This window comes from Corapipo altera, unplaced genomic scaffold, assembly GCF_003945725.1.
Source record: "Corapipo altera isolate COAL_440 unplaced genomic scaffold, ASM394572v1 111, whole genome shotgun sequence".
Taxonomy (NCBI): domain Eukaryota; kingdom Metazoa; phylum Chordata; class Aves; order Passeriformes; family Pipridae; genus Corapipo; species Corapipo altera.
The window spans coordinates 120506-148160 of NW_020884973.1; the positions used below are offsets into that span (position 1 = coordinate 120506).

The window sequence follows — 27655 nt, forward strand, 5'->3', positions numbered from 1 at the left end:
TCCTTGACTTTTAAGGATCTCACTTATATTTGAAAGATGGCTCTGTTGTGTTCTGTCTGTCTCCTGTGATTTTGAGCAGATGCTGCAACCTGGCCTGTGCTGATGGACATGCAGACAAGAAGCATGCTGTACTGGGGAAAAACTAGACCTTTTTTTTTCCCCTTCTGGCCTCTGAATATCACATAGTGGCAGTACTTCAGGAACAGCTGGCCTCAAAGATCTTAAAGGTATTTTCCAACCAAAATTATTCTATGATGCTATGAAAGATGATAGACTCTGACCTCTTGATCTGATTGAGTGTGGCAAACCATTGTTTGGCAATTATTTGGCCTGATTTTATTTTATTTTGAACTTCCTAAGTCATCTCTAATTGTAATTTCTCTGTATCTGGTAGTGTGCTTGGAAGCAATACTGTCTGAGGGTTGAGGGAAGAGAAGAGTTTGTACAAACCCACCAGTGATTTCTGTGGGATGTTTTAATGCCATAAGGCAGGCATTTGATAGGAAAGGGTGAAATATAAACTGAGAGGAGAGTGTCCCCTATTCCTCTCATCTACAGGTTGTTTCAAAGTTGTGTGAGCAACTCATGTACATTGCCCAGTTCAGAGATAGCACCAATTTTTCTATTCAGAAATCAAGTATCTAATTAGAAGTTTCAGGGCTTGTCTTTCAGGTAAAAAAAAAACCAAAAATATCTGTTGGCAATTTCACAGTACTTCACCAAGTTTTCACACAGCAAACACTTGTAGTGCTGAAGATTCTGTAGCTGTTTTGGGTTTTCCTCTTCATATAAGTTGAAAGAGTGAGATTTTCAAATTGTATGTCAAAGAGCAGGACTAAGGAAATGCTGGTATATGTTTTCATTTGTTTGCACCATTATTTAGCATATAAGATTTAAGAGGTATTTCAATTCTTCCTTTTCTCCTCATGTTGTCAGTTTTGAAATCGTAACATCACTTTAAAAACAATTTTTTTGCATGTAGTCTTGCATATTTTCTTCATATATTCTTATATATATTCTTGCTTACCCCTCTCTTTTGTTCCATGCCTTTTTTTTAGATTTTGATTTTTTTATTCAAAATTTTGCTACTTGTTGGAACTAACTTGATACCAGCTTTGGTAAGAATCATATTCTGAGCATTTTCTTTAAATGTATTGTCTATCAATTGTAATTATACAAGTACATATTTTCATGTCAGCATTTTCATGCTGACATGATTATTTATTTCACTTTCAAAAGCTGAATTTTAAACACTGTACTGTTCAAAGAAGAAGAGAAATTAAAATGATTAAAAACCAAAACTAAAATGCAGACTAACTTGTAAACCCTGTTTAAGACATTTCTGCTTTACTAGAGACCTGCTTGGACTCTACATACATGCATTCAGGTCAGCCTGTGACACAGAGTTAAGATGCAGATTGGTTTATACAATGTATGTGGTTAAACAGCATTTGGGCTGAAAGTGGCTTGTCCCTGGTGAGCTGCTGTACATCTCTGCCCTGCTGTGTGGTCCCATTTCCACTTTACCATAATGATGGCTTCATGCTAAAATACAGTTGCTGGTTCTGGGGCCAGTTCTTTCCTGCTCTGACCCTAAAATCCAGTATTCTTCCTTCTCTGATTTATTTTTCAGCTCCCACTTGTTCTCACGTGAATATACAAATTTTCAAATATAGCCCTATGTCATCCCCATCAGCAGATGCACACAGCACTTTTATTATACATGTGGATACAGGCAAGCATAGCTACACTGCAGTAGTTATTAAAATGAGTTGCACAAAAATGAGACCTTTTTACATAGTATGATTTGCAGCTTGTTCCTAGAGAGATGTAAATTGTGTCTGTCTGCAGCTGCTCATCAGGCCCCCATTGGAGCTCTGGGGAGGAGAGAGCAGTGTGCTGGGGTGACTGTGCTGCAGTACTGCTTTGACCTGCCACTTCAAGCCTGCTCCTGTTGCCCTCACTTCAGTTTGTGATAGTGGGAGATTTACTTTACTGAATTTTGCAGGATTAAGCTTCATTCTTGCCTAACTTAGAATCATAGAATCGATTGGGTTGGAAAAGACCTCCGAGATTATCAAGTCCAACCCTTGGTCCAAATCCAGTCCATTTACTAGATCATGGCACTCAGTGCCACGTCCAATCTGCATTTAAAAATCTCCAGGGACGGTGAATCCACCACCTCTCTGGGCAGCCCATTCCAATGCCCGATTACTCTCTCTGTAAAGAATTTTCTCCTGATATCCAACTTAAAATTTCCCCTGGCGGAGCTTAAGCCCGTGCCCCCTTGTCCTATTGCTGAGCGCCTGAGAGAAGAGACCAACCCCCACCTGGCTAGAACTTCCCTTCAGGTGGTTATAGACGGTGAGGAGGACACCTCTGAGCCTCCTCTTCTCCAGGCTAAACAACTCCAGCTCCCTCAGCCTCTCCCCATAGGACTTATGCTCCAGTCCCTTCACCAGCCTTGTTGCTCTTCTCTGGACCCGCTCCAGCACCTCATCCTCTTTCCTGAACTGAGGGGCCCAGAACTGAACACAATACTCAAGGTGTGGCCTCACCAACGCAGAGTACAGGGGAAGGATCACTTCCCTGGTCCTGCTGGCCATGCTGTTTTTGATACAGGACAAGATCCCATTGGCCTTCTTGGCCACCTGGGCACACTGTTGGCTCATGTTGAGCTTCCTGTCAGTTAGTACCCCCAGGTCCCTTTCTGCCTGGCTGCTTTCCAGCCACTCTGTGCCCAGCCTGTAGCGCTGCATGGGGTTGTTGTGGCCAAAGTGCAGGACCCGGCACTTGGCTTTATTGAACTTCATTCCATTGGAGTCAGCCCATCTCTCCAGTCTATCCAGATCCCTCTGCAGAGCCCTCCTGCCTTCCAGCAGGTCGACACTCCCTCCCAATTTGCTGTCATCAGCAAATTTGCTGATGATGGATTCAATCCCCTCATCTAAATCATCAATAAAGATGTTAAACAGGACTGGACCCAACACAGACCCCTGGGGAACACCACTAGTGACTGGCCGCCAGCTGGATGCAGCTCCATTCCCCAGCACTCTCTGGGCCCGACCCTCCAGCCAGCTCCTAATCCAGGAGAGGATGCACTTGTCCAAGCCATGGGCTACCAGCTTTTCCAGGAGTATATTATGGGAGACAGTGTCAAAGGCCTTGCTGAAGTCCAGATAGACCACATCCACAGCCTTCCCCTCATCCACCAGGTGGGTCACCTGATCGTAAAAAGAGATCAGGTTGGTCAGACAGGACCTGCCCCTCCTAAACCCATGCTGGCTGGGTCTAATCCCTTTTCCATCCTGAAGGTGCTGTGTGATTGCACTCAGGATGATCTGCTCCATAACCCTGCCAGGCACCGAGGTCAGGCTGACAGGCCTGTAGTTGCCAGGGTCCTGCTTGCAGCCTTTTTTGTGGATTGGGGTGACATTCGCCAACCTCCAATCATCTGGGACCTTCCCAGAGAGCCAGGACTGTTGGAAGATGATGGAGAGCGGCTTGGCAAGCTCTTCTGCCAGTTCCCTCATCACCCTGGGATGGATCCCGTCTGGTCCCATAGACTTGTTAGGATCCAGCTGGCTCAGTAAGTCGCTAACTACATCCTCCTGGAATACAGGAGGGCTATTCAGCTCTCTGTCTCTGTCTATCTGCTCTAGAGGCCAGTTGTCCTGAGGGCCACCTGTCTTACTGCTAAAAACTGAGGCAAAGTAGGTGTTAAGTACCTCAGCCTTCTCCTCATCTTTGTTAACTATATTTCCCTCCAAGTCCAACAGAGAATTGAGGTTTTCCTTGACCCTCCTTTTCCTATTAATGTATTTATAAAAGGACTTTTTGTTATCCCTAACTGAATTAGCCAAATTAACTTCAAATTCCACTTTTCTTTCCCTAATTTTTTTCCTGCATGACCTAGCTCTCTTCGTAAATTCTTCATAAGTAGCCAGCCCTTTCTTCCACAGTCTATAAACTTTCTTTTTATCCCTGATTTCTTTCAGAACCTCCCTATTTAACCAAGCCGGCCATCTTCCCCACCAGCTGGCCTTTCGGCACCTGGTATAGCCTGTTCCTGTGCGCTCAAAATTGCCTGCTTGAAGCATGTCCATCCCTCCTGGACCCTCTTGCATTTAAGGGTTGTTTCCCAGGGTATGCCCTGAATTAGTTTTTTGAATAGGCCAAAATCTGCCCTCCGGAAGTCCAGAGTAGAGGTTTTAATGATGGCTCTCCTTACATCCCTGAGGATTGAAAATTCTATTATTTCGTGGTCACTATGCCCCAGGCGGCCTCCAACCACTACATCATCCACCAGCCCCTCTCTGTTTGTAAACAGTAGGTCTAGCGGGGCCTTACCCCTGGTAGGCTCATTTACCAGTTGAGGATCTGCAGATCTCTCAAATGCCAGGATCAAGACTCCTTTATATGAAGTTTCTATTAAAAAGCTTTCCAGTTTTCTTTTAGGCACTCTGGAACGCTGGAGGTATTGGATCTCAGGGTCTGATTTGGTCCAAGACTATATCCAGAGGCATTGTTGACTTTGGCTATACATTTTCTCCCACTCTCCATAAACATGACCATACATGTACACTTGCATTTCTCTTTGCCTCTAAAGACCAGTGAGACGTTTTGTCTTGTTTCAACTTGAAGCCTGTTAGCTTTTAATGCTCTTGCATTGAGCATTAGGTGGGAACTCTTTCTGCAGTTATTTTCATTTCGGTGTTTATTTGTTTATCTGTTCCATTTATATTTGCCATAAACATATCTACTTGATCAAACTATAGAACCATACAATAGTTTGGTTTGGGAGGGACCTTAAAGATTATCTTGTTCCAACCCCTCTGCTCTGGGCCCCACCCAACCTGGCCTTGAACACTGTCAGGAATGAGACATCCAAAACTTCTGTAGGCAGCCTCTGTGTACAAGTTTCAAGCTGGCTTCCCGCCAAGTCCCCGAAACCCCACAACAAGGACCTGCTTTCCCAGAGAGTGAAGGGAAAAAAAAACGACCTAAGCAGCCAAAGCTATAGCAAAAAATACATATATATATTTTATATGAGACAGATATATACAATGAGAATGCTATACACCACAATAGAAATCCTAAATAGCTCCCCAAAAGGGGAGACGGGAAGGGAGAAGGGAAAAGGACAAAAAGGGACTAAGACCAAACAAGTCTACACAATCTAAGCAACCAGACAACTGAAGGTAAATTAGCAAAATCTCACCACTTCCCTTTGAACAAGCAGGATGGCTAGACACAGCCCAGCACTCTCCCCTCACGCGTGGCAGATAACAGCAGTCCCTGTAGGCCTCAGCTCCAGATAAGCCAGACCGAGACAGGGACCCACCGTTCTCGAACCTCACTGGAAAGGAAGAGAGCAAGGTCCCTCCTGCTGGCTTTATTTATACCTCCAGTTACGTAAAGGAATAGCATGGAATACTTCCGTGATCACCTTCCTAGTTCCTTCCTGGTTACAAGCTGGTCTCCAGGAAGGCCTAGAGTGAAACCATCACATTCTGCCAGTGCATCACCACCCTCACAGTTAAGAATTACTTCCTAACATCTAATCTAAACCTATTCTATTCTAGTTTGAAGACCGTATCTCCCTTGTCCTATCCTACAGTTCCTGATGAAGAGTCTCTGCCTTCCCTGTAGGCCTCCTTCAGATACTGGAAGGCTGCTCAGAGGTCTCCACTCAACCTCTTCTCCAGGCTGAACAGCCTCAACTTGCTCAGCCTGTCTTTGTAGAGGAGATGCTCCTCCTATCAACTTTGTGGACCTTCTCTGGGCTTGTTTCAACAGTTCCACGTCCTTCTTATGTTGGGGGCATCAGAACTGTGCTCAGTGCTCCAGGTGGGGTCTCACAAGAACAGAGTAGAGGGGCAGAATCCCGTCCCTTGATCTGTTGCCTGCAGTCCTTTGGATGCAGCCCAGGTTTCCAGTGGCTTTCTGGGCTGCAAGTGCTCATTGCTGGCTCATGGTGAGTTTTTCATCAACCATCACCCCCACGTCTTTCTCTACAGGGCTGCTCTCTATCACTTCTCCTCCCAACCTGAAGGTGTGCCTGGGATTACCCCAGTCCTGGTGTAGGACCTTGCACTTTGCCTTGTTGAACTTCATGAGGTCTGCATTTGCCCACATCTCCAGCCTGTCAAGATCCCTTTGGATATCATCCCTTTCCTCGACTGCACCACACAGCTTGGTGTTGCTGAGAGTGCATGCAATCCCCCGTCCATGTTGTCACAAAGATTGGAACAGTATCGTCTGCAACACTGACCACAGAGGGACACCACTTGTCTCCATGTGGACAGTGAGCCATTGACCATAACTCTTTGATTGATCGGATATTTTAACATGAAGCCCCACTGTACCTCAGTAGATGTTCTTTGTTTAATGAATGACATTTTTCTCACTACTGCAGCAACAGAACGGTGCTGATGGTGCAGGAGCTCTGAGGTCCTAGAAACGAGATGAGAAATTAACACAAAGACAGATGACATAGCAATATATGGTCTGGTTTGTTGGGGTTTTGTTTTTGTTTTCTGAAGTTGGAGATATTCCTGATCATGCAAATAATACCTGTCTGTACCAGTCATATAATCTTTCATAGCTAAATGTTTATTTTCCTAAAGCAAATACTACAGACAGCCTTGTAGTGTTGAAGTTTTACCATGGGGAGTAGCTGAGCCTGCTCTGGATAAACCCCAGATCCTCACGCAGTGAGCTGCTCCATTACAGCTGAAGACAGTGGGAGCCCCTGGCCCTGCAGTCAAGTGTAGGCATCCGGGGGAGTATTGCAACCACAATCTCTCTGTGTGTTTCTAGAGTGTAAAAAATTGTCTGAATAACAAGTTCTGCAGATAATTGCTGGTGGAAAATCTTCCAGGTTCCCTTTTGTCAGAACAGCAGGGAGATGGTTGTCCTACTTGTGCAAGAAAGCAGCAATGTGCCTAACTGGATTCAGATTTTCTGTTGATTTGTGCCTGTGCTTTGCTCCTTGGATGATTTGCTCATTGCTTTCTGCATTTGTTTTATTTTTCACTCACTTTTGCACAGTTTGGGCATCATGCAAAAGAGGATTTTCTCAACTGAAAAGTGAGAAAGCAGAATTCTCATCTGCAAAGTTTGGAGCAAAGTTGATGATGATTGCCAGGAGGGGTCAAAAAGCTGAGGCTAAACAACCTGGCTGCACAGAGGAGGTCCTAGAAAAACATGCTTCTGTGTCCCATCCGCAGAGATGTCCTTGTCTGCTTCCCTAGATGACTTTTGTCTGCCTCTAATTGCACTTGTCTGTGGTCTGGCATGTAGCTGCCCAGCAGGGCATTTTTTCTAATTCATTTATCACTTTGCACTTCATGAATACCTAATTTCTTCCATTTGGCTCCAGTGGTTATCCTCTACCGTTCTGCTATAATGAAGAGGGATGCAAGTATTACAAGTACTATAGTTGTGCTCCTTTCATCATGAAGGCATAAACATATGAAATCAAGGATGGTAAGGAGGGTAGTTGTGTCATCATCTACACGTCCTTTCCACAGCCTCCTTCAGTGTCGCACTTCTTGAAATTCAGGTTTTCTCTTTCTTTGTGCGAGGTTCTGCTTGTGGTTCTGTTTGACCAGGATACTGATGAAACTCAGAATCTGTGTTAATAACTGGGTTCATTGAAATTCATTAACTTTTCAACTGAACCTCAGAGTAATTTCCATGAATTTTTGCTGACTTTTATATCAGCTCAGCAAGGCCCTTTTTGTCTTGCAGAACTCATTAATTTCAGTGGAATTTTGTTTTGAAGTTTTGTGTTAATACACACTCATAATAGAAAACAGAGAGTACAAAGTCAATACCAATTAAAACCACTAGAAGCTTCTTTCTGCATAAGTGTGCATGGTGATGTCCTTTGGCAGGCTGTGTCCTTGCAGCTAGGAGAAATGTCAGTTCTTGCTGTAGTAAGACAGCACGTGTTTGAAAGGGTCACATTGATATCCTCTTTGTGTAAATTAAATTATTCATATCCAAGTTTCTGACTTGTGTTAATTTTAGTCCTTATATTTCTAATATTCCCAGTATTTATAACAAGCCTAGCTGCTTCCCATTGTAGTTTGTATTTGACTCAGTCTTTCAGAAGGTACTGTCCTTACTCTATATTTTTTTATTTAATGAGTTTATGAGTTTTTTAATTCAGATTACAACAAGATTTTCAAGATGAGCCATGAACACTGATATGTAATTCAAAGAGTTCTGTCAAGTAATGTATTATGTCTGCTGAGAGTACTGAGACATCATCTCAGCTCTTGTTTTCCCAGATTGCTGACAGCTGTCCCCCAGGCTGTCCCTGTGCACCTCTGTGCTGCTCTCCTCTGCATCTGCTACTGGTAGGCTCCATTTTTCTTAATGGTTATTTCTGTAGTTTTGGAACAGCGTTTTTGAAATGCTGGAAATTATTTGGGGCTCTACTTTTGTTATATCTTTTGTAAGACTTCCTTTTGCATTTGTTTTGCATTTTGACCTGTGAAATCCCTTCTGAATTCTTGCACTTATGACTTTCTGATTTTTAGTTTCCCCTCAAAGTGGTGAGACTCTAATCTAGTTTCACCTTACTTTCACTGTATAATTTCCATTCAACAGAATATTATTTTTCTGGAGGCAGAAACAGCCTTGTCTGTAGACCTGCATTTGATAGTAGTCTCTTCTTTGAGCACTGTCTTATATAAAAAGCTGCCAAATTAACATGGTTTTGTTTTGTCTCATTAATTTAAGGGCAGTCAAAAATGCTTCAGTGGGTTCTCCTTCTTTCTGCAGGAGTCTTTAATATTCCTATCTCCCAACAAGGGTATTTTGGATTGCAATACTCTTAAGACTTGCAAGCCTGAGGTTAATAGCTTGCCCTCTCATCCGCGTTTACTCAAGTGATATTTAGGAGATCGGTATCTTCAGGGCTTCAGGATAACATGAAAAAGAAATCACTATTTTCTGTGTGTCTCCATTGTGCTCCAGTCCGTGTCCTTCTTTGTGTCTACTCTTTTATATGGGTCCAAACCATGGGTCATTTACCGCCACCGCCTGTGACTCCTAGAACGCTTCCATCAGCGCTGCCTCCACACAATCCTAAACATCCACTGGTCAGATTATGTGACCAACACATCTGTTCTAGAACAGGCAGCAGTCACAAGTATTGAGGCCATGTTGCTGAGAACACAGCTGTGCTGGGCAGGGCATGTCTCCAGGATGAAGGACCAAGCACCACCTCCCTAAGATCTTGCTTTATGGTGAACTTGCCACTGGCTGCCACAAGAGAGGAGCCCCGAAGAGAAGATACAAGGACTCCCTGAAACAAGATCTCAGCCTTGGCCACATTGATCTTCATTGCTGGTCTACCCTGGCCTCCAGTCGGGAGGTCTGGAGACACACCATCTATAACGCTGCTGCTTCCTTTTGAGAACGCACGTAGGATCACTCTTGAGGAGAAAAGACAACGCAGAAAGAACCGTGTCTTGTCGATACCTCCTAAAGAGTCTTTCTGCTGTGCCTTTTGCAACAGGACTTGTCTATCTCGCATTGGTCTCTTCAGCCACCAGCACGCCTGTAGCAAATGTGGGTAGAGTCCTTCCCAAATCTTCGTTTGCGAAGCCCAGTCATGAAGATCTTCAGGGCTTCAGGACAACGTGAAAAAGAAATCACTATTTTCTGTGTGTCTCCATTGTGCTCAAGTCCATCTCCTTCTTTGTGGATAACAGGGCCCTTTTTAAATGTTCCTGGATTTTGAAAATTCACCAGTGATTGTTACTTATTTAGGAGCTTTAATTGGGTTACCATTTTATTCAAACTCAACTGTCTGGGTTTTTTCCCGCTGCCTTTTGACTTTCACTTTTCAAAGTTTTGATGGGAGTTCTCATCTTTTCTTAATGCAATCAGAGTCTGTTTCAGTTTCAGACAGTAACAGAGGTGGGAGGTGATGCCTCCATGCATGGAGGTGTGTGTGTTCCCAGGATATCATATTATTTTAACTAGATCTAGTAATTGTAAGCATATCAGTCACGCATAATTTAGATGTGTATGAAGTGAATGTTAGAAGTGAACTAAAGGGCCCTTATCAGTGCTGCTTCCTTAGCAGAAGGGAGTTTTTATCTGCCACAAAGCTCATAACATTTTTGAGGTGAAGCTGGAAGGCTAGAGACTGAAAGCTATTCTGAAGGACTATAGTCTTCCCAAATTTAGTCAGGTGATAGTTCCTCAAGGCTGCAAATGCTGGCTGACACTTGCTGTTCACCAGGGAAATACTATTTGCTTCAGAATTCAACTTAGAAAAGAAAATCACATTTCTGTTCTCTGTAAAGCTGAAATGCTTTTCTGTCTCTCTGTGTGCGTATGCCTTAGGAAGCTGCTTTCTCGTAGGGAAGACCTGCCTTTCTCTGTCCAGAAGAACCAGTTATTTCTGTCCTGCTCCTCCAAATCCTGATACTGTGTGGATGCCTGCCCTCATCCTGCTCTGCCCTTCACTGGCACTGCTGGTCCAGGACATCCTTGATCATACCCCAGGTAGCTCTTGAGGGCTCACTGCCAATTGCACAGCCTACAGAGTAGTTTGAGCCTCCACCTTTCCCACTGGGAAGAACATAGTCCAGGTGATCCTTATGGAGTAACTGCATTCTTAACAGTCCAGCAGGGTTTTGGCGACACAGCAGGAGCTGTCTTCTCTACTCTGAATATTGCAGCAATGTGCAAGAGCTGAGGTGTCATTCCTCTTCTTAGTCAACGGCTAGCTGGGAGAACAGTGTCCTCATGACTGATGTCTCTTTGGTTTGGAGATTATAGCCATATCCTGAAAACAGGTAATGTGAAATACTAGCAATAGTTAAGGTTAAAATGTTCTATCGTTTATTTTTCCTGCTTTATCTTCTGATGCTTCTTGAATATGTTGAGCAATATCCCAAAAATTAATTCTGAAAAAGCAATTTGTTAAGCATTAAGAGAAGTGAAGGTTACAGCAATGAGCAATAGGGTTATTACTGAGGTTGACCCTGCAGCAGCAGCCGTGCATTCTCCGTATGGGACTGTTTGGGAACTATGCTGAGTCCATCTCCTACTTGATGATGACTCTTGGGAGTCATTACATTTAGCAGGTATAAAACTAGACTTAATATTAACATTAAGTATAAATGGATATGCGATTTTTCAGCTTGCTGAAAACCCACCTACACGTGTGAAAACAGCGAGCTATAAACATATTTGTTACAATTACAGTCTCTTGGTGGATAACATGTAAGCAAGAGAGAAAATTGCCAGTCAATAAGCATGTAACATCACAGAGTTTTTACTCCTGTGTGAGTCAGCAGTTGTGCTTAACAAGTTCAGCCTGTCACGTTTGCTACACGGGGCTGTTGTTTGAGGTGCTCTTTATTCAAAGGAACGTCCTTCAGCGTGGAAGCCCCTTTCACAGATTTAGAAACCAGTTGGGGCATACTTGTGCTCATGTTCAAACTAGGCCAGATCTAACTTCAGTTAAATTTAATGGAGAGATCAATCTAATTCATGGGAAGTTCCATGAAACTCTACAGGCTAAATATATATATATTTTTTGGGTGAGAACTTCTCTTCCTACTCCTGATGTGCAAAAAAAACCAGGAAAATAATCTACCAGCTCCTCTGTGGCCTCTATTGAATGTAAAACAGTGTATATAACTGTGACAGAAATAAGATGTTCTTAGTTCAGAGATGAAAAAAAAAAAACATCTGAGAAGAGTCTGACAGCAGAGACACACATGGAAGCTGCAGATTGGATGGCTTTGTTGAATCAAACTTCTCTTGTCTTTAATAATTCCTCATTATTTTTAACAGCTATTTGCATAAATAGTACTTCTTCCCCTGACACAGCTATGACTTTTCTGCAGAAAATTATAGAACATTGACTTTTTGACAGTTCAGTCTTCTGCCCTGTTTTACACTTATGTGTTCTCCATGTTTAGCTGTTAGTTACCTTTACTAAGACTGTTTTAAAGGTTTAATATAAATCTTATTATTTGCCATTTCATCTGTGAAATAGATGCCTCATTCTTCCTGTGGAATGTACAGAAGATATAGATGCCAAAGTGATTTCTCACTTTGAGTTGTAGTTAGATCTAAAGCCAGATTATTCATTTGTAATGGTGTCTTGCTGGAATTTCCATGGAAATGGCTTCTCTGGAGTTAACCTCCAGGGAGGTTGTGAGGTATGGATAAACATTCAATCCAAGCCTGTTTGGATCAGCATTTTTATTATACTCACTAATGTGGTTTTTCAAGATGGAAGCACATTTCGTGGGACAGAAGAACAGCTGAGACTGCCAGCATTATTTATTCATTGTTCATAGCAGTACAAAGCTGTTGACAAACTGTCAGTGATGTCCAGTCTCCATAAGGAACTTGCCAGAAAATGTCCTGTTTGGAAGTGCTTGAATAGCTCACTAAGCCATCTGGTGTGTAAGAACTCATAAACACAGGAATTAATTAACTGTAACTAACCTCTACTCAGCACATACAAGATGAAATTTATTTTTTTTGAACGTTTATAACTTGGATGAAAACAACGTGGTTGCAAATTTTTTATTCCTTTTAACAGAGCACAGAGCTGCGAGGATGCCTTACCTGAGTACATGTACAGAGTTCTTAACACTGTTGATGCAGTCTGCCCTGCCTTAGGCCACACTGCAGCCTGCATGGTTGCCAGGAAAATAATCTGTATGAGGACAGGTGTCTCCTAGCCTGGTCATCTGCACCTCAAATTTCATAATATTTTTAATTTTTAAGGGAAATGTTGAGAATACTTCTTTACCTGCCTGTTGTTATTACATATTAGTAATGCAGGAAGGAGTAAAGCCTTCGCTATTGAAATCTGTTGGATGCATAACGTTTTGTGATTATATTTGATACAGAGACACCTGCTGACTTAAAAATAAGCAAATGTTTCAATGCATAGCAACATTTGCATCTCTCCTTCCAAGATTTTAGCTTTTCATTTCCATTGACAACTTACAGCATTTCAACAGCACAGTACCTTGCCGCGGTCCGAACGGGGGAGGGGAATGGGGCCGCGACACGGCACGGATCCCAGACACGAAGGTGGGGTGCAGGCAGAATCTTTAATCCAGCGTGCACACGGGGTTTTTATCCGGAGGGAAAGGGCCAGAACATAGGGTGGAGCAGGAGACAGACAGGCGGGGGGACAAACCAGGATTGAGCCGTGGGCAAAAAGGAAGGGGGGGAGGAGGGGGGAGGGGGAAGCGCAGGAGGGACCAGGGGAGGAAAGGGCGAATGGGGGCTGTCTCCTGCCGCAGCTTCTCCAGCCAGTCGGCAGAGAAGACAGAGGTGCAGGGAGGTGAGCAGGCCGGGACGTGCCCGGAAGAATACAAATTCGGGGGAAACACACAATGTGTAAAGTCCATTCAATCGCTGTACGTATTTTTCCATTTCCGGAATCGTTCCCATTCCGATTCCTGGTCCTCGACATCACCTATCTACAGAAATATCACAGTGTACAGTGTGATGCCTCAGTGTAGCCAGGTGTTCCGTAGTAAAACCAAGAAAGACTTTCTCAGAAGAGTAGGGCATGACAGCACTAAAATACAAATATTGTAAATTGTTTTCTTCTAGTGAACTCACTCTTTCCTTTTAGATGTGTGCCAGGAAAGAGACTGGGTGTTGTAAATCTCAGCAAAGTCCTGAGCAAAATGTGAAGGCAAAATTCCCTTTGGCTTTGAAATCTTCAGTAATTAAGAGCAAAAGGACTATTACAATCTTATTTCTTGCTTTTCTGTTGTAAATTGCTTGTGTAGCCTTGCTTTTCTTTCAGCTTTGATGTTGCAAATAAACTCTCACCTTTGATTAGAAACAAAGGTGGTGTTGCAAACTGACAGGAAAGTGTTTGCACAAGATACTTTCTAATTGCAATTTACACAAAACTGTCATCAAAGAAATACCTTGGATTTTCAAGAAGCTTGCTTCTAATGACAACCTAAGAGTTGCTGTCTTTCCTGCCTAAAATTATGGTAGGGTTTACATTTGTAGTCATGTAGCTTTTGGGCAGTTCTTCTACCCCGAGGTTGGGTTATATGTGCTGCTGCTGCCGGCTCTTATGTGCTGGGCTCTCTTTGGACCTGTTCTATAGGGAGTTTCATCATTCATTGTGGAAGTGGAGTGAGAGAAGCTGTCAAGCTCAACCCTGAACAAGTTGGAGCTGATTTCTGCCCTCCAGAACATCAGGTCCTGACTTCAGTTATTGATCAGTTCATGTCCATTTTCTATTTGCTTCGCCAGTTCTCGAAGGTAATAGACTGATTGATTTGAACTTGAAAGTGAGACAGCTAGGAAAGGCAATATCCTGCTGAATTATTTTGACTGGTTTTACCCCAGGCTGGAAGACTTTAAAGGACTTATATTTAGAGAGAGGGTTTACATACATGACAACCAAGCCTGCCTGAATGTGTTCCTTGCAACAGTTTAATTCATCCAAAATAAAAGCAGTGATGAGCCAGATGATTTTTTTCAGTGATCTGACTATTAATGGTAGATTTTTATTGTATTGAAAATGTCTGTTGGTGACTAATGATAGGTCTTTGTTTTTATTTTGTTCTGACAGAAATGGGAAATCTTTCTCTCTGGAATGATCTCTTTTTGGAATGATCAGTCATTGGGGTAATTCTGTAGTTGGCAGTGATCTTCTGGCTTCCATGATATGCAGCATAAACTTTCATTGTGGCCAGAGTGAGGTCTATATCTGAGACAATACAGTACAAACCATTCCTGGCTTGTGTTGAGGAGCCTGAGAATGGGCTTTTGTCTGTGTTGTGGAACATATTTACCTGTTGGATGTTCTCTGCAGCTTTCGTCCTCCTTGAGGTCATGACATCTCTTCTTGTATTCTGCTTATTACTTGCAAAAGTCTTCTGTTTCCTCTTACTAACACATCATTGTAAAGAAGAGAGACAGCAGCATAAAAGGCTCTGGTGAACAGTGAAGACAATTCTGGAGATGCTTCTAGATCATGTCTTTTCTCCTTTTGTAGTCCAGGGGCTCTCGACAGCTCACAATACTATTTGTATGCTAAAGTATTCATTACACTGGGCATATTTAGCAAACTCAAATCCAAAGTCTTCCAAAATTCTTTGCTTGAGATAAATAGTCTTAGTCCCCTTAACAAGCAGGAAAAGTGTTATTTTTATTGCTGAGGTCTCTGCTTGCAGCAAGTAAAAATGGAGCTTGAGAACTGAAGAATTTTACTGCAGTGGTATGCAGCAGGCATTTGTATGGCACCATTTAAGTCAGGTGCCCACAGAATGGGTGCAGTTTCACTGGAAGAGCTATTTACTCTGCAGTAATTTATTTTTGCCTCCTGAGTGAAACACACCAAAGCCGGAGACTTATTGGGATTTTTCAGTGACTAGAGCTTGATGTTAAGGGAAGCAGCTCTTGCAAACCTAGGTGATAGGTCTTCTCAAAGGTTTTGAACAAAATCAAATAATATATTATTGAAAATAATATGAAGTACTCAGAGAACAGCCCAATGAAGATGCTGGGGAGGCACAGTAGCATAGGCTTCCTATACTTTTGCAAATGTTTTTAACACAAAATTGCTGGTCCTCTCTTACATATGGGGAAAATGGATATGTCCAAGGTCTTATTTCAGACCTTCTCTTGCCTTATTAATATTTTTTAGGTACTTTAATATAATCTTGAGCTATGGCAATTGTGGTGCGTGGAGGGAAAAGCTGTGTCTCAGTGCTGCCATAGATAACTGTAGGTTTCAAGTGCAGATATTCCTTTTTGCATATTGTATAGCATGTAATAACTTAATAATTTTGCAGTTATCTTCGTAGTATAGTATTTTTCTGGGGTGAAAGAATAGATTGATAGAAATAATTCATAAGGGAGTGGTTTCGTGTAGAGGAGAACAATTTAGGTAGACTTGTCCAGGGTGGCTTTTTTACAACCAGGTTTCTATGCTAAGATTTTATGAACAGTATAATTCCACAGTATATTACTCATTTGCTAAAAAATAAAAAGTATACAGTGTCCTAGGAGTGGTAGAGGACAGAGAATTAAAACTGAAGGCATAAAGAGAGAGGCTGCTGGGAGAATCGAAGGCATGTGCCTATTTACCATTGTAGAAGGCATGATAAAAAAAGGGGAGCTCCATTCATGCTCATTTAATGGTCTAACTCCATGTTGTAAAAGCAAGGTTGAAGATTTGAAGATGAAAACCATCAAGAATGGTTCAGAATCAGCACAGTAGCAAAGACCCATGACAACTTGGATTCTTTTTGGTGCTGCTTATTGGTGTCCTGAATTTCCACACTGCCAGTGAACAGTCATCTAAGCAAAAAAAAACCACGCCAAAGGTTGAGGGGATATTGAGGGGATATAAGTTAATTCCCTACCTCATTCTGGTAGGCTACTCTCTACTTCGACTTTTGTTGAGAGAAAATATTATTCCATGTTCAAATGTTTGGTTACTCCCTTTCTTTGTGCATCTTCACAGTCTAAACTTTCCTACCTCGGAATCAAATTTCCCCAGGGTTCCCATTCTGTGTTGCAGCATTCATTGTGTGGGTGTTAGACCTGTTAGAGCAATTTTAAGTATAACCTGCTATTAGCAGTATTTGGGGCTTAAACGACAAATTCGTAATTTTAAATAATAACTTTGAAATCTAGGTGGAATTACAGAAATCACAGTGAAATGGCTTGATCCTGCTCTTACATTCTTTGTATTTAGGTCACTAAAGCATATGTGTGAGACCAGAGAACTCAAGGGGGTTTTAAACATATTCAGTGGTTTACAGGCTTTCTGTGTGTCTGTACATGCACCTCTGTGCACAAAGTCTTGCACATGAGAAGCTGCTGCTGCAAAAATTCACACTTAATCAGGTTGTTAATGTGAAAATGTAGTCTTCCATGGCTGGGGAAAAACAGGCATGTTATCACAAAAGTTATCCTACAAAGAACAGTTCCTCTTTTTGCAGGTCCTCTTATGATCAAATGAGTTTTGAAAACTACTTTGTGTATTAAATATTTTCACTGGTGTTTCAGACTGAGAAGCCAATGAGTTGTTATAGTTTTGTACTTATTTTATATATATATATATACACAGATATATATATACTTATACGTATATAAATATAACAACTATTATATATTATATATAATAACTTTATATATATCCTATATTGTAGGTACACAAATGTCCTTATATAATAAGGAAAAACACCTCTTCGTGTGATGGTGAACAAAGCAAGTTTATTTTAAAATCGGCACAGTTTTATCCTTTAACACCATGTGACTTCTTTGACCACTAAGTTTACCTATGTCAGTGCATGCTCCCTTGGGCTCCTCTGCCCCGGCACGTACCCTGTACCTTGGACATCCCTGGAGGTGTTCAAGAGGCATCTGGATCTGGTGCTCGGTGATGTGGTTTAGGGGTTACAGTGGTAGTGAAGGGTGGATGGTTGGACTAGATGATCTTGAAGGTCTTTTCCAACATTGATGGTTCTGTGTTTCTATGATTCTATAATTGGTGAGCCACACAGTAAGTGTGAGGCATCCTCCTGAAGTGATGGTGCCTGGAGGCATTCAGTATGCAGTAACTGGGATCTGGCTGTGGAGGCATCTGATATCTAGGCATGACTTCCCCATTTGTCAGGGCTAGAGCCATGTATTCTTTTTCTTTCTGCCCAGTTAGTGTTAGCTATGATCATCTTAAATGGGAATAAAACCTCTTATTTCTGTAAAGAAATACATTCCTATAAAATATTACTGTCTGCCATAATGATGTTAAGTGCTTGTCTTGCTCAGGATGAGTTTATGGGCAGCCTACAATCTGCATGTGAACACCAAGTCCATGTTCTCTGAACCAAAGCAGGGAGTGCTGCTGCCCCATACACTGCACAAAACTGGCACAGCTTGGAATAAAGTGCCTGTAGGGGCTGAGAGGGCTGACCTTGCAAAATTTCCATCATAATACTTGTATCTGTCTATATAATATTATATATGAATTAATCTATCTGCATAACATCATATAGGTAGATAGGGAAAAAAAACTTTTGTGATGTTTTCCGCTTTGTTTAGTGTATCTTTATTCTGCGTGCATCTTATTGAAGAGTATTCCTATGTGCGCATGTAGGGTTGGCCTCATCATTTCACTGTAAGAGATTTGAAAGTGAGGTTGTCTTTTCTGATGGCAAGGTTGGAAAACATCTTGGAGGTACTTCTGTTTCCTTTGAGCAGGTTCATAAAGCACAGAGAAAAGGGGTGTGTTCTGGTGGAATAGAGGAGGGTCGCTGGCAACTCACCATCACCTGGAACTCACTGCAATGGTGTCCAGTGCTCAGTCATCGTGGGAGAACTGCTGCTTTCCTGGGAAGTATGACGGAATGGATTACTCAGACTCCTAACTTGATGGACAGAAATCAGTTTATTCCCCCATGACTCAGAGTTTTTATATCATTCACTTTTAGCTGGGAGTGGTTAAGCAAATTAAGACAGAACACAGCTGCAAGTCACACATCCATCACTCTCTCAGACCAGCCTATCACACAGACACCACACATGCATGCCTTGGAGTTTCAAGTTACCCCTTATACACGCCCTCATGTTAAAAATGCAAACAGGATAGCTGAGTTCGTTTCTGGGCAGTAAATCACGGCCTGGAGAAAACAACACAAGGTCATCTTAGACATCCCTCAGGCCCTTCTCTTCTTGTTCTCATGCTGGCTGCTACAGGAAGGACTTCAGTATTATAACCACTAACTGGACCAGAAAAGAAGAGGCTTTTGTCAGCATATTGCTGAAGCATTGAAGTTCATAAATATGTTTTGTGATGTGCATCATCTGCCTCCCAGCTCCGGTCTCTGGGAGCTCCATGAGCAATGGTGGTGAGGCATGTTCCTGAGGCCTTGGCCCTTGGCACTGGTGAAGTGGCACAGGGGAGAGCCACTGTATGAAGGAGCACAGCAGAGCTGGCTTCTGCTCTATATTAAGTGCCACCTTGTCCTGTCACTGCAGCTGGAGGAAACACTTAAGAAGAGAGACACTGACTCAGGACTGAAGGAGAGGGGAAAAAGCAACCAAACTACAAATGACTGCTTTGTAATGGCAGGTCTGAGGTTTTGCTGGAGAATATAAATACTGTCAGTATTCCCTGTCACAGGGAAACAACTTGGCTGCTGGATGAATGCGACTGCAGGTTTGCATTCAAGGCTAAGGTTAAGCTTCATATATGTCCTCCATAGCTGTACAAAGGGTTTTGCACCTTTGCATTGATGTTGTGCTGAAGAAGGGCTCTAGTTTAGCAAATTTTGACATGGCAGGTCTTGTCCCTGGGGAGCAGAAGCACTGTGACCTGGAGGGGCTTTTCTTTATGCAGAATAGTTTGTCTTTCAATAGAGCAGGTCAGAAAATACTGCTGCTTCTCTCTCCTTCCTCTTTTTTTCCAAATGTGTTTTTCAAAGCTAGCAGAATCTTTCATGAAGAAGGTCTATGTCTGACCAATCATAAATATCTGAGTTTTGGCCTTTTGGTGTGTGTTTTCCCTTTCCTCCTTGTTTTTAGCTTGTTTGTATGCTTGCTTTTTCCTCAGTGGAAGAAAGAGACAAGTAATTTTGGTCTATAAAACATGCCCAATTGTTAGGTGATTTTGCTTTTGAAGTGAAGACTGTTTTAATAGTCTTTCATGGAAAGCCTTTATCATTTTAAAATCTGTTCTAGCACAGCAGGATAGGACTGCTACATGGCTGCTGTAATTATTCTAGGAATCCTTCAAGTTTGGGTAGTACGTGCAAGAGCCAGAGCTGACTTAATCCCACTCTGTGCCGGGTAGACTAGTTGGACAAGTGTCTGCACATAAACACATGGTTTGCCTCACTGTAATTTATAGTCTGTGTTAAAATAATTTCCTGTGTAGGTGTTTGCTCCAAGAAAGCCATCTTTGACAATGTATGGGGTCTGATTGAAGCCTGAAAAGTATTCACAAAAATATCATGTCCTCATCCAAAGCATTCTCAGCCAAGGAATGTATAAGGTCATAGTTACCATTGTAGACTGTGTTGGTTTTGAACAAACCAACTGGAGAATATCGAATTCCAAATGAGTAACTCCCCTATTAACTTCTCCCTGCCCCCTCCAATAGTGAAGGGACAATATGAAGAGATATAACTAAAAAAATAACAATGTACTAAAGGAAAGAGCAGTAACTACAAAGATACAAAAGAAAACTGTTTAAGCGAACAAAGGCAGAAATAATTTTCTAGTCCCCCAAACCCCAGAACCCCAACTGGTGGCAGCCGCGTGGTTTCCCCAGGAAAAGTCAAAGTGGCTGAGAGGCTCCGCCAACCCCCCGGCAGCAAATGGTGCTCGGGGAAGAGCGCGGGACACAGCGGCTCTCTCCCTCCCCTCGGGGAGGAACAGGAATCAGCAAGAGGGGGCGGAGGAGGCGTCAGGGACAGCCACAGCAAGGTCTATCCCAGTTAAGAACAGCAGGAACAACAGTTGCCACTCGCAGGCTTGCCCTGGCTTGAGCAGCAAATGCTGCAACTTCAGCAACGGAAAAAACCTCACAGCAGCTGGAAACTCATGGGAGCTGTTGCTGGAAAGGTCTCTTGGTGCAGTCCAGGCAGTATCAGCCCTGTCAGCAAGTTTTACGTGGGGCCAGGCTTGAGGAAAGCAGATGCCCCTCCCTCAGTACTGAGGGAAAAGTGGCCCGTCCGTCTTCCTGTCATTGGCTTTTTTTCCCTGTCAAGCCTGTGATGACGTGATGTTATGAATATTCATCGCTAAAGCTGCACCCCCTGGCCTTTGTAACCATAACAAGGACAAAAGAAGGTAAATTACATGGAAATGTGTCTGTTATACATATATATAAAAATCATATATAGAGAGAGTATATACTTTTATATAGATATAAAAATTACATATATATATATATTTATATATAAACATAAACATGCTGCCTCTGGACATGGCCGTAGACCCCCAGGTGAAAAGAGCAGTCCAGTGGGACCTTCCCCAGCACTGAGCCCCAGCCCAGTGCCAGTTCTGCTTGGCCAAGGAGCTTGGTTTGTACTCGTTATTTCACTGTTTCCAAGCACAGAGCTGAAATGTGTCACTGTGATCAGAGCCACCATCACAACATCACTGTCAGCAGGAAAGCTCCATGGGATGTACACTAAAGAAGTTTAAAGAAACTCTTAGATGATATGGAGCAATCCTCAGTGGGTGTTGCTGTGACTTACAACAACTGACTGAAAAAAAAAGTAAAATTAGAGTTAAATGTATTTCTGTAATTCAGCTTTTCCTTAAAAAAGGAGCTCTTGTCTTTCCTGTGTGCGGCTCCTAAACCCAATGCAATTTGGTGGTTAGTTGACTCAAAAGAGATATGTGTAGGTGCTGTACACTCTTATCTTTTCTCCTACAGAATACAGTATCTTCTGTCTCAGAGAAAAAGTGTAGCCAGGTTCGCAAAGCTGTACGCGGAATGTAATTCCTTCCTGATCCGTCTATTGTATGCCTTTAAGCATGATACTTTTTTGACCTCATTACTTCATCTTGCATAACTAGTTATACTCACAGCTATACAATTATCCAATCCTTTTGAAATTCTGCATCTACAGATTGGTTTCAATAGCCATAGTAATGAATTTTAGTCTTTTGGAGAATAGCAATGTTCAGAGATTAATGCAGAACTTGATGATGAACTATTCTAAATAACTCAGTAAATTATCTTGACAAGGACATAGAACAGAAATAAAAGACCACTCAGAGGCCTTTATGTTGTTTGTTTGGGTTTTTTTGTTTGTTTGTTTGTTTTAATGTTCCTTATTTCTTGAGAGCTGTTTCAGTGCTGTCCTTCCTACTCTATAATTCTGCAGTGATAAGATTGTGATTTAACTTTTAAATCTCTTAAAACAAAGGACCTGAAGTTTATAGAGATATTGGCTGTGGTTGATATGTGAAACCCAGTGCCTTGCCTCTAAGAGGCGAACTGTCCCCCTACAGTGCCCACTATCCTGCTCAGAGAGCACATAGAGCAGGCTAAAAGAAAGATGCTATGAAAATCAGTACTTTATTATGAAATAAAATGCAATGGATACATGAAAGAACAAGTTTGCAGTGGAATATATCAAAGTAAGAACAAAATCTATTACCAGCTAAGTATAAGGGGGAGAGTATTGATGACAGTGATCAGTGCCTGAGCTGTTGGGATGGACATCCTCATCACCAAAGCTATCATCTGGCTTGGTCTGGAAATCACAGGATGAGTGATGCCTGAGCCCCTGGGCACAGGCAAGTCCCCTCAGTTAGGATCAGAGATCAGTCAAGGAAGCATCATAAGCTGTGCTCCCTCATTAGGTTGAGAAATAGATTCTTGAGCTCTTTGGGAAAATCATTAGTGGTGACTGTATTGAGAAATGGGGGAAGACATGGTCGTGAGCAGTAGCAGTGGTCCAGCCAAGGGCAGTAGTTGAGACAGGGAGGAAGCCTGATATGGCAAGTACATATTAGTTCAGCAGTGGGAAATGAAGCTGGAGATGTTTGTTTCTGAGCTCTTGTCATGGTCTGCTGACAAATACTATTCTCAGTACCCCACTGAGTGGAAAATTATTTTCAGTATATTTATAAGTAGAAATACAGAAATGTAGCAGATGGTTGGAAGCACCATTTTCAGATCATAGAGACATATACTTGACTAGGAAGAGACTGCCTCTGAAATCAGTGATGTTACACTATGTAAAACAGCCGAGAGAACTGATTAATCAAAAGTCACAGGCTGGAAACAGTTTTGGTTTTGGGTGTATTTTTCTGTCCCTGAGGACAAATCTCTAACCTGCTGCAACTTTCCCACCTGCTGCATGTGGACTGCATGATAGCTAAAATACAAAATATTGAGGCAGGCATTTGTAGGCAGCTTACCTTTCTCAGTCAAGTTCATTTTAACTGTTGTGTTGTGTAGATTCTATAATGTCCAGCCTTTGATTGTCCAAGGGCTCCTGTGACAGCTGAAAGCAGGGAATGCCCTGGGTGCCTCACCCAAAGCAGCTGCCTCTGGGTCAGGGCTGGGGAAGAACTGGTTTTCTGGTGGAGTTACAAGTTCATGACATGGGGGAAAACACTGGAAATAGTGAGGGATGCAGTCGTGGATTTGTTCTATTTTCTTTGGAGTTCTGTTGTTATAATTTTTTTTTCCCTATGATGATTAAATACAAGGAAATATGAAATGGTAGTCACAGGGAGGAAAGTGTGGATATTTAACTAGAATAAATAGAAGCAATCTTACATTTTGTTTTTCACTCAGAATATTCCAGCAACTTAGTTGTCTTAGTTCTTCTGCGTTTTCATTTTTCTGCCCATATGTTCTTTCGGGCTGTGGTGTTTGTCACAGCTCCTTCAGACTTGGAGGATCAATCTCTCTCTGTGGATATGTAAGCAGTGGCATTTGTAAGCAGTCATGTTCTCTCATCTCTCTGCTTGCTGAGGAATATACTTTAAGGGGTTGTGTGCTGTTCTCTTGTGCAGCTGTACTGAGTAATTTTTGAAGCTTCAGTTCAAACCAATGGACTTCACAAAGGGAAGTTGCACCATTTTCCATCAGTGCCATCTCAAGGGGAATCTTGCTGGTCTAAATTTTTCTTTTTCTGACTTGGAGAGATCTACCCCACTGTGTATTCCTACAAAAAATCAATAAAAGGAAGGGAGATACGCAAATAGCAATGGGCTGCCAGCCTAGCCTCATTACTGTTGGATGAATAGTGAAAACTGGCATGTGGTTGGTGTGCCACAAGGTAACCTGCAGCAGGGACACAGGGGGCTATTGGATCATGCAGGGCTGCCATGACTTCCTATTGTGGCTCCTGAACATGTGAAAGCTGTCAGCAATCTCCCTGCAGTTTTGCTGAGTATGGCATTAATGAAAGGCTGCAATAACCACATTTTTTTTTCATTTTCATTGCTCCTCACACCAGGGGTGTGTGTGGATGTGCAAAGGTTGGTGTGAGAGAGGTGGTGATATTAACTTGTTGCAAGGAAATGGGGGAAGTTAAGCTTGAGGTCAAGGTGCAAGGAGTGAAATGTAGAGAATGAAATGCAGATTTTGTCCACAGCTGCTGCCAAAAAGTGTGAACTACCTTGTGTGTGGAATGGTCAAGACATCTATGCAGAAACCCCAGAGGATCAGAAAGACCCTTGAATGAGTGTCCCTGCTGGTACTGCATAACCAACAGCAGTAGAAGGGGCTGGGACCAGGGCTGTAGGGGGTGGGAGCTGAATTGCTTTTCATATGCCAGAGATGTACACAGCAGAGAATAACAAAAAAAAGATACATTTTCCAGTTTGCCTTAAAGACAGGTGTTCCTGCCTGTCTTGCTGCAGGGTGCTAGGGACTGGGCAAAGAATCTGCCCTGGTCAGTAAATACAGGGAGGAGACCTGGGAAAACCCAAAACCCTTGATTATTGGTAGAAAATGGAGTTTGTTTTGTAGCTGCTGCTCTGCTCAGTTCTACTCTGTGGTGCTGGAAATCCCAGATTTCAGATGCCATGTCTGCTTTGTAAAGATGTACGATGCCAGTAGCTTGGCCTAGACAAATTTGTTTCTGTAAATATTTGGTTGTATTTCCTTCACTTCATAACTGGAAATGAAAACCTGTTTGGTGGTAGGAATTCTTCATTTTAGAAACAGTTGGATGAGGTCAGGCACGTTTTGAAGACAGCTAATTTTTCTACCACTTTTCTGTGGAAGTTTAAAGGCTGTTGATACTACCAAAGACGTCAGTTGGTCTCCAAAGTGCGTTGATGTATGTCTTCTCAAGCCTCAGTTATTGGTCCTGCTCCTCCCTTGCCACAACCTGACCTGAAGGCATAAGAATTGTGCTGCTTTAACTCTCTTCCAGTGTGAGACAGTAAATTACGTCTGTGGTAGATACAATTATATCAATATAGTCATGTTTCTGGAAGTATATCTGTTTTCATGTGAGAAACTATTGAGCTCTGCTATGCTAAGTCACACTTACAGCCCAACAGCTGTGCTTGCTGCTGATTTAAGTACGCCAGCTTTAAAACATGAGGATTACATTCCTTGTGTTGTCATGTTTTTTGACATAGATGAAGTTTGAATAATCTGTCTTTTCGGTTCGAAAATAGCATCAGTATAATGACAAGCAGCTTTTAGAGGGTTAATCCAGCTTGTTTTAACACTAATACGACAAGTGAGATATAATTTCTCAGCTATATTTTTCAGATTTGCATAGTTCATTTTGGATTGTTGTTTCTCTTCCACATTTTCATGTCTGTGATATGCTCATCTGTCTTTCCATGTCTTTTCTTCACATTTGGACAATGTAGCATTTGTAGTCCACCAGGATGTACATATCTGGGAGACATCTGAGAAGAAAACCAATTTTCTTGTCCCCGTGTGGTCCCTATCCCTATCAGTGAGTCCCTGCTATGGTTTACTGTTGAAGCAGCTCATGCTCACCATCTTAGTGATGTGATGAGGAGGATGATAATAGGTGTCAGAAGTGATGAGTATCAAAACATATCCAGAAGCTAGGAAGTAATATGTTTGCTTTAGCAAGTACAGTGAGACCTTAGATCCCGTGCCAAATCAGCAATTTTTGGTGACAATGTGAACTGATCCTAAAATAGTCAATTTTTTCCATTCAGTGCCTTAAAACACAAGGTGTTGGTTTGAAGTTTTTGATTAAATCTCAATCAAGATCTTAGCTGAAACAGCAGAACTCAAGCAATTAGTTTAAATTGCAAATTTCATGTAGTTTAAATTAAAAAATGTGGTGGTCTCCTGGGGTCTATTGAAAATTGGGAGTTCACGTACTTAGGGAATATTCTCCAAAGGTGGGTTGAATGAGTGGGTGAACACAAGTTTCTGCCATAGAATTTAATAGGTCTTTTGTTACGCCATTAAAATGGAAAGCAGAATTCAGAAAATGCACTGATGACTCATTTTCTGATGGGGCAGCATTTTACCTTTCCAGCAGAACTTCGCCATTCTGCTCCAAGGCTCTTGAAAGTGGGCTTTCATCTCATCTCATCTCTTTCCTACTAGTTTTTTAATGTGTTTACTTGCATCACAAGGCATATTGTCACGTGAAAAGGGGAGATTTCCTCCAGCCTTGGTGCCTGATTTATCTGTCAGTGACCCAGGAAAGTCGAGACCCTTGTGCCCGACCAGTCTGTCAGTGTGCCCTTATGGGACCTTTCACTGAACAGTGCTACTGGATCAGAGGGCGTTCGACTGACTTATTCAGGGACACACACCATCAACATAAGGGAGACTCCACAGCAGATCTTCCCACTTTATGACTCCTCAGCAGGTCTTCCACTTTATTTGAGTATATTACCCACTGCTGGTGACTGCCAGGGCCCGTTAAGGACTCACATTAAGTTTATGGAATAACACCCTTTATTGATATAAAATTGTGGCAACTCAAGGTCTGAGGATTGCTGTGACAGTGTTACGATCTGCTTAAATATTGCAGAAAGAACTTTTAGATTCGAATATTCCCTTGAGCAAAATTAAAACTCATACAAGTTATCTGTTGATACCAAAACTGTTTTTATTAATTGCTAAGAGATGCAAAGAGAAAGAGCTAAAAATAAGAAAAGGTTAGAAAATGCTAAGATTACTTTTAGAAGCAGAGAAAAGATTATCACCAAAAACTACCTTTGTATCCGAGCTGGTCTGTGGGGGTGGCGGGGGGGGGGGGGGAGAGAGAGAAGCAGTTTTTGCCTTTTTTTTCCTCCGGTCTCTGCCGCCTTAGATATTGTCTCTTTAGCTGCAGGGGGTCTTAGTTCTCTGGAATGCAGCCAGGCTGTGGGCCTCGCCGCCGCTCACGCCGCTCACACCGGGTGGCCCCAGGCCGTGCGGAGGTCTAGGTCTGCACCTCTCGGCCCTCAGAAATATGATCAGGGTGAAAAAACTCACGCAAGTGGCACGGTGGGTCTCAGTCCACTTCAAGATGGCAGAAGTCCAGTCTCTGGTGACGGCAGGCAGCTTACGGTGGCAGAAGAAAAGGTGAGGGCGAGGCGGAGAAGAGATTTTTAGCTGTTACAGCCAACTCTCTTTCTCACTCCTCTTTCCCTGCTCTTCCCAAATTCCTGTTCATCTTTTATAGTATTCAAAGGAGGTTGTGTGTGGTTTCTTGGCACGTAGCCCTATTCAGATGTTCACAGAGATATGATAACCATGAACAATACCAGGATCTTTTGGCAGGAAAACTCCAGTGGGAAAATCCTGGTGAGAACTTCTGGTGGAAAACTGACACAGAATTTTTGTTAGGGAGTTTTTGACAGGCAGAAACAATGGCTAAACATAATTTTTGGCATTTATATGTTATCTGTCTGTTACAGACAGTATCTGACTGCAGGGTATGATTGAGTCCCCCTCCCTACAAGGATTTCCACAGAACCTGGCCATGGTGTCTCCACTTTGCTTCACCCTCTGTTCCTTCTCCCTTGGCAGGTTCTTACTGTTGTATGAGGAATCCCCATGGAGCTTCCAGCTGCGTTCCATCCAGGGAGGAGCAGCTGCATTTTAACCTATAATTTCTGTACCATTATAACTTATATTAGGATGTGAATATAACTTCTCAGTTTCATTTAATTTTACGCCCAGCCATCTTTTCAC

At 42.4% G+C, this 27655-nt stretch overlaps 1 protein-coding gene across 2 annotated transcripts in view; it reads left to right on the forward strand.

Annotated features, from left to right (window-relative positions):
- The window catches only part of KCNIP1 (potassium voltage-gated channel interacting protein 1), a 469203-nt gene that overhangs the window by 108981 nt on the left and 332567 nt on the right, over window positions 1-27655 (forward strand). The gene's annotated exons all lie outside the window — the stretch shown is intronic.